Source organism: Hyla sarda, chromosome 4 (genome assembly GCF_029499605.1).
Source record: "Hyla sarda isolate aHylSar1 chromosome 4, aHylSar1.hap1, whole genome shotgun sequence".
NCBI classification, from domain to species: Eukaryota; Metazoa; Chordata; class Amphibia; order Anura; family Hylidae; genus Hyla; species Hyla sarda.
The window spans coordinates 279,296,027-279,308,461 of NC_079192.1; the positions used below are offsets into that span (position 1 = coordinate 279,296,027).

The 12,435-nt window shown below is 45.2% G+C and overlaps 1 protein-coding gene across 9 annotated transcripts in view; it reads left to right on the forward strand.

Moving 5' to 3' along the window:
* Positions 1–7,355: 7,355 nt before the first annotated feature.
* Positions 7,356–12,435, forward strand: part of ATP2B1 (ATPase plasma membrane Ca2+ transporting 1) — a 143,272-nt gene continuing 138,192 nt past the window's right edge. For 5 of the 9 annotated variants that reach the window (XM_056574356.1, XM_056574362.1, XM_056574363.1 and 2 more), the window contains exon 1: positions 8,123–8,528. The gene's annotated coding sequence lies outside the window, so the exon portion shown is untranslated. The other 4 variants (XM_056574360.1, XM_056574359.1, XM_056574358.1 and 1 more) reach the window with 4 other exon arrangements.

Sequence of the window (12,435 nt, forward strand, 5' to 3'; positions counted from 1 at the left end):
TGGTGCCAGAAAGTTAAACATATTTGTAAATTACTTCTATTAAAAAATCTTAAACCTTCCAGTACTTATTAGCTGCTGAATGCTACAGAGGAAATTCCTTTCTTTTTGGAACACTGATGACATCACGACCACAGTGCTGTCTGCTGACATCTCTGTCCATTTTGGCAACCGTGCATAGCAGATGTATGCTAAGGGCAGCATGGTGGCTTAGTGGTTAGCACTGCTGCCTTGCAATGCTGGGGCCTTGTGTTCAAATCCCACTAAGGACAACAATAAATAAAGACTTATTATTATAATAACATCAGCAGAGAGCAGTGTGTTTGTGATGTCATCAGAGAGCATTCCAAAAAGAAAAGAATTTCCTCTGTAGTATTCAGCAGCTAATAAATACCTTCCTGTATTTATTAGCTGCTGAATACTACAGAGGAAATTCTTTTCTTTTTGGAATGCTTTTTTAAGATTAAGATTTTTTAATGGAAGTAATTTACAAATATGTGAATTCGGGTAGAAAAACAGACATGGTGCACATCTACAATCTTGTGTAATGATCCGATTGCTTCTCAGTATAATATCAAAAACGAACAGGTTGTTAGTATACATTTTTGATCAAAAAGTACAAGCCCACTCGCCACGTCAAGGCCACCTATTTAGAGTGGGTCCCTAACGTCCCTAGCATAAAATGGCGCAGCACCGGGCGGCGACCACCACCGCCGCGACACCAATGCCCACAGGGGGGGGAACGACCCACCGGCAGAGCGGCCCCAATGCCACTCAAACCAGTCTATGGTCCGCACCCCCCCCCCCCCCCCCCCCCCGCAGACACGGCGCCACGGCAGCAACGGACACCGCACAGCACCACACCAGTGTGAACAAGGTGTAATGGTTCACTTACCATGCTCTCCCAGTCAGACTGGGAGGCTGCTAGGAAAGAAATGACCCATGTGTAGCTAACCACTACTCATACAGGGTTGGGCTGAGGGGGTGGGGAAGAGTGCAGACAACATGTTAAGAAAAAAAAAAAAAAAGAGAGGGGATAGAAATCACAGTGTGAATTCGGGTAGAAAAACAGACATGGTGCACATCTACAATCTTGTATAATGATCCGATTGCTTCTCAGCATAATATCAAAAACTAACAGGTTGTTAGTATACATTTTTGATCAAAAAGTACAAGCCCACTCGCCACGTCAAGGCCACCTATTTAGAGTGGGTCCCTAACGTCCCTAACATAAAATGGCGCAGCACCGGGCGGCGACCACCACCGCCGCGACACCAGTGCCCACAGGGGGGGGGGAAAGACCCACCGGCAGAGCGGCCCCAATGCCACTCAAACCAGTCTATGGGCCGCAACCCCCCCACCCCCCACCCCCGACACGGCGCCACGGCAGCAACGGACACCGCACAGCACCACACCAGTGTGAACAAGGTGTAATGGCTCACTTACCATGCTCTCCCAGTCAGACTGGGAGGCTGCTAGGAAAGAAATGACCCATGTGTAGCTAACCACTACTCATACAGGGTTGGGCTGAGGGGGTGGGAAAGAGTGCAGACAACATGTTAAGAAAGAAAAAAAAAAGAGGGGATAGAAATCACAGTGTGAATTCGGGTAGAAAAACAGACATGGTGCACATCTACAATCTTGTATAATGATCCGATTGCTTCTCAGCATAATATCAAAAACTAACAGGTTGTTAGTATACATTTTTGATCAAAAAGTACAAATATGTTTAATTTTCTGGCACCAGTTGATTTAAAAAAGAGTACCCCATTAAAGTCCTTTAACCTTTCCTGGTAAGTTTTATCCTGCAATCCATGTACTAGTTTAGTAGCTCTTCTTTGAACTCTCTCTAGAGTATCTATATCCTTCTGGAGATACGGCCTCCAGTACTGCGCACAATACTCCAAGTGAGGTCTCACCAGTGTTCTGTACAGCGGCATGAACACTTCTCTCTTTCTACTGCTTATACCTCTCCCTATACATCCAAGCATTCTGCTAGCATTTCCTGCTGCTCCATTACATTGTCCTCCTACCTTTAAGTCTTCTGAAATAATTACTTCTAAATCCCTTTCCTCAGATACTGAGGCCAGGACTGTGTCAAATATTCTATATTCTGCCCCAGTGTTTTTACGCTCCAGGTGCATTATCTTGCACTTATCCACATTAAATTTCAGTTGCCAGAGTTCTGACCATTCTTCTAGTTTTTCTAAATCCTTTTCCATTTGGCGTATCCCTCCAGGAACATCAACCCTGTTACATATCTTTGTGTCATCAGCAAAAAGACACACCTTACCATCGAGACCTTTTGCGATATCACTAATGAAGATATTAAACAAAATAGGTCCCAGTACAGATCCCTGAGGTATCCCACTGGTGACAAGACCTTGCTCTGAATATACTCCATTGACTACAACCCTCTGTTGTCTGTCATTCAGCCACTGTCTAATCCACTCAACAATACATAACCAGCATGTTCTTACTCTCCAAAAATGCATCCAGACCCCTTTTAAATTCTTTTACAGATTTCACCATGACCACCATCTCCGGAAGAGAATTCCACAGTCTCACTGCTCTTACAGTAAAGAACCCCCGTCTGTGCTGGTGTAGAAACCTTCTTTCCTCTAAACGTAGAGGTGCTGTCCTCGGGTCTCCTTGCGCTCCCATAGAAATTAATGTAGCATGTGCGGGCACTCCCCCCCAAAGATTAGACACTTATCCCAGGCCAAACAAAATCTACAGCAAAACCGAAAAATATATATTTGTGGGGAGAAATTGAAGAAAAAAAAACGCAATTTTGTAACTTTTGAGGGCTTCCGTTTCTACGCAGTGCAGTTTTCTGTAAAAACTACACATTATATTTATTCTGTAGGTCCATACAAATACAAGGATACCCAATTTATGTAGGTTTTGTTTTATTTTACTACTTACTTTAAAAAAATTATAACTACATGCACCAAAATTTGTATGTTTAAAATTGTCATCTTCTGACCCCTATAGCTTTATTATTCATCCGCAAACGGGGCTATATGGGGACTCAATTTTTGCGCTGTAATCTTTAGTTTTTATCGGTACCATTTTTATTTTGATGGGACTTTTTGATCACTTTTTATTAGTTTTTTTGTGGTATAAGAAGTGATCAAAAATGCGCAGTTTTGGAATTTGGTGTTTTTTTATGTGTACGTCATCGACTGTGCGGTTTAACTAACCTTATATTCTAAAAGTTTGGACATTTACGCATGCAGCGGTACCACATATGATGGTTTATTTTTTATTACATTATTTTATTTAAAAAATGGGAAAAGGGGGGTGAATCAATCTTTTATTAGGGAATGAGTTAATTTACTTTTATTAACTTATTTTTTTTACGCTTTTTCTTTTTTAGTCCCTATAGGGGGCTATACCATGCAAACTTTTGATTGCATACACTATTCAATGCAATGCCATAGCATAGCATTGATTAGAGTTATCAGTGCCCTTCCAGTACTTATTAGCTGCTGAATACTACAGAGGAAATTCTTTTTTTTTTTTAACGCAATGCTTTCTGTTGACATCATGAGCACAGTGCTCTCTGTTGACATCTCTGTCCATTTTAGGAACTGTCCAGAGCAACATATGTTTGCTACAGGGATTTTCTCCTACTCTGGACAGTTCTTAAAATGGACAGAGATGTCAGCAGAGAGCACTGTGCTCATGATGTCAGCAGAGAGCTCTGTGCTCCAAAAAGAAAATAATTTCCACTGTAGTATTCAGCAGCTAATAAGTACTGGAAGGATTAAGATTTTTTAATAGAAGTAATTTACAAGTCTGTTTAACTTTCTGGCACCAGTTGATTTAAAAAAAACAAAAAGTTTTCCACCGGAGTACCCCTTTAACCCTTTAGGCGGCGCAATCAACGTTGATTGCGGTGTCTAAAGTGCCATGTTAACGGTGCCGGCTAGCTCAGGGCAGCTGATCGAGACATCCGCGGTTAAATCACGGGTCCCGATCAGCTGAGTGGATGGCGGAAGCACTGAACAGTGTATGCAATCAAAAGTTTGCATAGTATAGCCCCCTATAGGGACTAAAAAAAAAAAAGTTTATAAAAGTAAATTAACTCATTCCCTAATAAAAGATTGATTGACATGTTTTTAATAAAATAATGTAATAGAAAATGAACCAAAAAAAAGTTTTCCACCGGAGTACTTCTTTAATGCTGATCGGGCCAATGCCCAGCATTAACCCTGGGCCCTGGTTGCTCATAGCAACCGGGTATGAAGCAACTCAGCTCGTGAGCAAGCTTCAAACGCTGGTAACGGCACCAGGGGGCGTACAGGTACGCCCTTGGTCCTTAAGTACCAGGACGCAAGAGCGTACCTGTATGCCCTTCGTCCTTGAGGGGTTAAGAAGCCCCTCAGCCTTTTTGTTCAAGGGATCTTTGAAAGGACAATTGTTCTCAAAGGGGAGAGCCATCTTTTTCAGGATTTTCGCCATTGGTACATCTACCACAGGGGTTCTGTCTCAAGAAGCAGCCTCTTCCTCCTAAAAGGTTACAAAGAATTTCTTGTCTAGTCTTTTCCATTCCCTTTCTATAACTTTAAAATATTCTTATGGATAGGAGAGACGTTTTCCTTCCTTGGGGAAAGCCCTTTCACCTATACTGAGCAGTCTCCATATTTCTACTCTCTTTCAGATTCATAATAGTTCTCACTGTCTTAGCAAGGGGCTCTACATTCTTCACAGGAAAACAAGGCTTTTCTAACAGTGTCCGATACACCTTCCCATTCACCTTGTTCCCCTATCTCTGATTCTTGATTCTCTAAGACAAATGGGGAACTTTTCACCAGCCCCTCTGTAGCTTGTTGGTAAATGGACAGACTGTCTCTATTTAGCAAAAAGTAGCAGTGCCAGGTTTAAGGGTTCTTTTGCACTACTATATTCTATTTAGGGAGGACAAGGAAAAATTATTCCCCAGTCTGATAAGATCTTGAATACTTTTCCTTAAATGAGGGGGATTCTTTCTCCATAACTTTGTTTAAGTAGGTGTTACATAAGGACCTGTGGTAAGTGCTACTAAGCTTTCTCCTGCACAGATCATATTCTTTAGGCTGGGTTCACATCACGTCTTCAGCCATACGGGACCACATACGGCTGGTCCACGGTCTCCACTTCTTGTCCAGGAACATTCCGAAGGTCACTCCCGTATCCCTGCCGTAGTATGCCACCGTATGTAATTCATTTCTATTAGCCAACCGGAGTGAAACTCTGACTCCGGTCGGCACATTTTTGCCCTGTATGAGGTTTTCCCACCGGACCTAAAACCGTGGTCGACCATGGTTTTAGGTACGGTGGGAAAACCTCATACAGGGCAAAAATGTGCCGACCGGAGTCAGAGTTTCACTCCGGTTGGCTAATAGAAATGAATTACATACGGTGGCATACTACGGCAGGGATACGGGAGTGCCCGGTTTTAGCTCCCCCCCGCGTATGCGGTCCCGTATGGCTGCAAACGTGATGTGAACCCAGCCTTACTATTGCACTTCCTGGGATCCTCCTTAACCGAGAATTACAATAACATATCATGAATCCCCATAGAAAACCCACCCCATCATGGTGAAATTTAACCTCAGGTGTAGGGTCCTGGGTCTCGGCACAGTGCACAGCTTAAGCTCCCTCTATCAGACACTTCAAGGGAAACAACCAGCCGGCATGCCAAACTGGAAACTGGCTGTTCCCATCTCAGAATGTGCACCTTTAATATGTGCCATCTCCTCTAGGTCCTTGGTGACAGCCTGCCTCCACCTATGAACTAAGGAACACTACCCCTGGCTGATGCCCTACCTGGGCTATACCTTCCTCCCAGCCAAGGGGTTTGCACATGTGGGACATGACACATATTATACCAAATGTGGACAGAAGCAATCTTTCCATGCCTGCGCCCAAATGGGCCAGACCTCATGAATTTCAAGCTGGCAACAAGGAACAGCCAAAGGCCAAAAGTGACCTTCGGAATGTTCCTGGACAAGAAGTGGAGACAATGGACCAGACTACAGCTGCAGCGGCTCCCTGAGCCTAAGTCTAGAGTCAGTTTCCCCTCCTCGCCATGCAAATCTGGAGCATCAACTGCTTCCTGCTGCCCCTACAGGAAACTAAACTTGGGAAAAAGGAGCTACCTGACCTTTATGCAAATCTGGTTCCTTCTCCTGAGGAGTAGGAGGTTGACACTTTCCAAGGGTGCGCCAAGGGAAAAAAAATGTTTAAAAAAAATATTTAATACTGACTACAGGTCCTCTTTATGAAGCCTTCAACATTTAGTAAATTTGTTGCATGTTCATCCAGAAGACTTCTGTATCAAACACCTCCCCCTATGAGCTTTAGACATTTCTTACATCTGAAAGGACAGTTTTGAAAAGTGTGGACAAAGAGGGCATGGCTAGAAGGAATTGTACAATGCATTCTAATTTTAAAGGGGGGTTACCCCAACATTAAAAGTTATACCCTATCCTCTGAATAGGGGACAACAAGGTGGTTGATGGTGGCCTAACCACTGAGCCTCCCCACAGATTCTAAGAACAGACATACATTGTGCCCTGAATGAGTGTCGCACAGGTACGTGCATACCATAATTATTCTCTAAGAGGCTTATGAATATCACCCACCTCATTAGTCAATAACAGGGTGCAAGAAAATGTATCTCCTGTTTATCTCCATAGAAAATGAATGGGGTGTTGGGCAGCTATGCATTTGGGGGAGAGTTATCAAAACCTGTATGGAGGAAAAGTTGCTGGGTTGCCCATAGCAACCAATCAGATCGCTTCTTTCATTTTTGAAACGGTCTCTGAAAAAAGAAAGAAGCAATCTAATTGGTTGCTATGGGCAACTCAGCAACTTATCCTCTGGACAGGTTTTAATAAATCTCCCCCATTGTCTCCATTCTTGGGATCAGAGGGGGTCTGAGTGGTTAAACAGTACAATGGATATCTTCTGATGTTGGAATAACCCCTTTATAGGTGTGCACAATTATTTAGTACAATATATGGCTGTAAAGTTAAGCAGCCCATGTATAATAAGGTGTGCACTATAAGAGGCTCCAGGTTTACCATCCAGTGGGCAGAAGTTTTACACATTTTTCCGGTCTAGTTTAGGGCAGTAATAGACAGTATAAGCTGTCCCAATGGCCCAGATTTATTAAAGTGTGTTAGAGAAAAAATAGAGGGATTTTCCCACAGCAACCAATCACAGCTCAGCTAATGAGCTGTGGTAAAGTGAAAGCTGGGCTGTAATTGGTTGCTGTGGTAAAATCCCTCTATTTTTTTCTCTCACACAGTTTGATAAATCTGGGCCAATGTGTCCAGGCATTTGTGGCTGGTACACATGGAGAAACCAGTTACTGGCACCCTGTTAGACTATGTTCACACAGCAGAATTTCTGCACGGATACTGCATGAATTTATAGCCAAGTCACTGCAATGAGATTCCAGCAGCGAAAAGTCTGCTGTGTGAATTGGACAGCGGAATCCCATTGCAGGGTATTGGCTATGAATTCTGACGTGTAAACATAACCTTAGAGAGGAATAAGTGATCTAATAAAGAGTCACGCGAAATCCAGTTTCACTTTAAAACCGTTGTTTCCGGCACCATAAAGAGCTGAATATCACCGGGATACCACCCGTGTCTATAAGTACATGACAGCCGTAGTGTCCGCCACCCAGCTTTACTGGGAAGCCGCGGGGTCTCTAGAACAGCTGAGCTAACGCCGTCCACATAAGACAACGTGTCAGTCACATAACCGGCTGGGCCGCGTACTGTCACCAGCTCCCCGCACTCGTCCAGGTCCACTCACAGAGATACAATGTACAAGGCAACGTCATGGAAAGAACTACGTCACGACCAATTAGCAAGCGGGAAATGACTTGTGGGCGTGTCCATGAGCAAGGAGAGAGGAGGGGGGAGCGCGGGCCCACTTGCAGTGCCTGCTCCGAGCGGAGGCGCTGAGGACGAGACGTCACAGCCCGGTGAGCGAGGACCACGTGACGGCCTGGGGCAGGGCGGGAGGGCACCGCTGAGGGGGTGTGAGGAGGGCGCCGTGCCTCCTCGTGCAGCGGCCTCTCAGAGCGCTCCTCCCAACGTGCAATTAAAAAATGGTGAGAGCCTCCCACGGAGTTGCCGGTGTATGAGCTGAGGGGTGAGCAGTGAGGGGCCATGAGCGCGGGCAGTGCCGGTGCACGCTGACAGGAGGAGGCTGCTCGGTGTCACCGCTGCCCGGGGAGGTGCAGGACGCTGCTCGGCCGCCGGCTCGGTATTTGCCATTTCAGTCAGGTCTGTGTGGCTGCAGCAGCCGGTCCTCCCCTCCTCATCCTGATCACCACTCCCCTCCTCCCTCCCCCATCACTTCTCAGCTCCTGCCGCCTTCAGTCTGCGTGTGAGGGAGAGAGCGGCCGGCGGGGGAGCCGGGGGACACCATGCTGTGATCAGGCGCCTCCTCTCTCCCCCACATCTAGGCTCCCGGGACCGGGCTCCACCTGCCGAGATCGCCGCCTCCTCCTCCTTGTCCAGGTAAGCGGCGGATAACGGGATAGAGGAGCCGGCCCCGCTGCCTTCCATCCTGCCCGTGTGTCATTGACAGGTGCGGACTGTGCCCTTTGTACTGGCATGCCAAGCCGCCGCCGCCGCTGTCACCTCATCCATCCCTCCCCCCCTTTATTGTCAGGGACGTCTCCCGGCCAGATGCCTTCACAGGCCAGTCCCTGCTCTGCTGATGCCACCACAGGGGAGGAGGCGGAGGATGGTGCTGGTAGTGGTGGGATTACATGGATATGGCAGGAGTCGTCTTCAGCCTCTGTTAGTGGGCACCTGATGCCCTCTGGCTCCGGGCACACACCAGTTGATTATGTGGCTGTGACCTTGAATGAGACCTGTACCTTTTTATCTGTCAGGTAACCTTGGCTCTTTGTGCCATGATTGTCCCTGGGTTTCCCTGGTGTGGGGGAGACCCTGGCATACTGCTGGGGTGGGAGGGGGTCGTTATCACTGGCTGCCCCTTCACCTTGTCCTGGGGCAGCTGCCAAGAGCAGAGCTGACTGTACCCCCCCAGGCATGGGGCAGATGCAGCAGTTTACCCCAGCAGCTGTGCTGTCTCTATGACTGATGTGTGCCCATCCTGGTGGCATGGGCTGCCCGGCTGCTCTTTCGTGAATTGTACTTGTGAATGTTTCTGCGTGTGCTGCTGGGATTAAGTAGCTGGGATTAGTCTACTGGCTGCTTACTATGTCAGATGGTGGTGAGCCTTCCTATGCTGCATGCAAGGGACCTAACCGGCACTGGAGCCATCTCCAATAGGACACATTGCCCTTTAGTCGCATCTTTTTATTTTCTTTTCTTATTCTGATGTTTAGAAACCTCTGAAGGCCATGGATGTGTTATGGCTTGATCCGACATGTACAACATACTATCCTGCCTGCGTTTTTGTTGAATTATTTAGCAAATTGTTGCTTTTCGCCTATCTTTTAGAGCATTATTTTGACTGGTTCTTGCATGGTCTCTGTAAGGCATGTGAATGTAAGCTTATGGAGAATGCTCTCAGCCTGTTCATGTCAGTCTGAATGGAGGGGGGGGGGGGGGTATAAGAAGTCTTGAATGACCAGTATGTCAGTTCCAGATTCGCTCTGTGGCTTCAGACTTGCTGTCATTGTCACCAGAGGCTCTAGAGCAGTGGTCTCCAACCTGCGGACCTTCAGATGTTGCAAAACTACAACTCCCAGCATGCCCGGACAGCCGTTGGCTGTCCGGGCATGCTGGGAGTAGTAGTTTTGCAACATCTGGAGGCCCGCAGGTTGGAGACCACTGCTCTAGAATGTGATAGACTAGACGAAGAGCCTCAAGGCTACGTAACTGCTTGTGCTTCATAGTCATGATGAGATTATTGACTGCACAGGGGTTTTTACATAGTGACCCAAGACTGTATTACTGCTCCCAAATTTAGTGCCCCTATGTAAGGATCGGAGTGGTGAGCGTTTAGGTGATCCATAGTTGTGCTCAGCTTTGATCTATAGCCTTTGATCTGCTCTTCTCACAGACTACATACAGTGTGATTTCCACTACAACTCTTTAGGCTGAGATGGAAGCTCTGTTTTCATTGTTGGCATATTTGGTTATGAACAGGTTGTATGGTTACTACTGCTGGCTCAGCACCTCAGCAGATCACCTGTTAACCTAATGTAGTTTGGCAGCGTATCGTGCTTTTTCTGTAGCAACCCCAACATCCCAGCTGGCGGAATGCTGGTTTGTGCTTTCAGATTCTATAATACCCAGTTTTGGAGATGAGCGAACTTGCAGTAAATTCGATTCGTCACGAACTTCTCGGCTCGGCAGTTGATGCCTTTTCCTGCGTAAATTAGTTCAGCCTTCAGGTGCTCCGGTGGGCTGGAAAAGGGGGATACAGTCCTAGGAAAGAGTCTCCTAGGACTGTATCCACCTTTTCCAGCCCACCGGAAAGCTGAACTAATTTATGCAGGAAAAGATGTCAACTGCCGAGCCGAGAAGTTCGTGACAAATCGAATTTACTGTAAGTTCGCTCCTCTCTACCCAGTTTAATCACTCATTCTGTGTGATAGAATTAGTGTCCAACTGAAACTACGTCAAATCACTTATAGTTCATTTTTCATAATATTTATTTTTACATCACTTCCCTTAGGTTGGAAAAGCCTTCTGAACAACCCCGTTTCCTGGCACCATGTTAGTGTTGTAGGGCTTTTCCTGGCTGCCATGACAACAGGTGTCCACCTCTCTCTCCCGTCATTTATCGCTTTGAAGGTGCCAGTGGTCTGATCCTCCGGCTTTTACTACGCGGAGTCTAAAAGAATGTAGAATTGCGTTGTACTATCTGCTGCGGTTGTAAGGAGTCTTTACAGAAAGGGTGAAATTTGAGGGCACCTTGTAATTTTATATGAAGCGTAAATGCTTTGGTTTCCTGTCTCTCCCAGGTCATCCTAACATACAAATATATCCCAAAGGTGAATGCATATTCTCAAATGGAGTGAAAATAAAAAACCCTGATAGATTTCTCAGAATATTGAACGCTACGCATAATCCTGGTTTTCTACCGAAACCATTAAAGTGTTTGCGCTCAGTGACACACACTTGGCTAATTTTACGTAGGGCTGTGTGCACCTCACTCTGAAGATGTACATTTAGCATATATGAACCTGTAAAGTTACATTAGCCCTATAGAAGTCAGTTTTTTATTTTTGGCCTTTATGTTGCTGGTATATGTAAATATGCTGTAATAGTAAAGTAATGCAATTTGCTTATATGGCAATATATTTATCCTATCTATATAAAAATGCATGTGAAAATAGAGAAATTGAGGGACATTTATCAAGCTTTTTTTTTTTTTTTTTTGCTTATGTGCGACTTATTTATCAACTGGTTTCAACCTGTTGATGATTTTCTTTCACGTAAGCAAATTTTACTTTTTTACTTTGGTAGTAGCTTTTTCTGCTCCATGTTTGAGATGGAGTAAATTGAATCAATTTTTAACCTTGTTGCGCCTTTTTTTTTTTTTGCGCAGTTGCGACTGCCGCAGTTAATAAATACCCGACTAAAGCAAATCCATTTTGAAAAATTTACTACGTAAGCAAGTTTGCGACAATTATAGTAAAGAAAACCTGACTAAACCCATTGATAAATGTGTGACAACAGACCCTATGGGTGACATATGTTGTTGCTGTATAGATTCCCTTTAACACATATTTCGGTGTGTACATTAGATGCCAAAAATATCATGTGAACAGGCTTTACATGTTTCCCCAGTGATAGTTGTTGAATGCTTTCCTAGTTTAGCCCGGACACTTGGGATTCTTATCCATGAGAAATGATTTCTTCTTGGCATTATTTGGCTCAAACTTGGTACCTAAATAAGGTCTAAATGAGTGTCTTCAATATGAAACTACAACTCTCAGCATGCTGAGATCTGTAGTTTTGCAACAGGTCTGAAGACGTGTTTGTAAACAGCTGAAAGGTTCACTTCGTGGTGTGGCTATGACACTTTATACAAAGATAATGCAGAACAGAGAATGCAGTCTCTGGGCATCTTTGCTGGCACCTAATGTAACAAGATTATCACCTAACTAAAGTCCAGGTTAACCCCTTAAGGACATGAGGAGTAAATGTGCGGTGCTGCAGCGAGTAACTTCACACAGAGCGCCGTACGTTTACGGAGCTGCTCTTGCTACATAGCATGTGAGCATTGGCCAGGGATTCACAGATAATGATGAACCTCAGCAATCACGCAGATGTCCACCATTAACCCTATAGATGCCATGATCAATGTCGGTCATGGCATCTATATAGAAAATACAGGTTCTGGTGCATTTGTGTAGGCCTGTTGTACCCCTGCTGTGCAATCTTGTGGGTCCCATGAGCTAAAATGGCTTCTAGAGATCTCCTTACCTCCCTCCAGCAT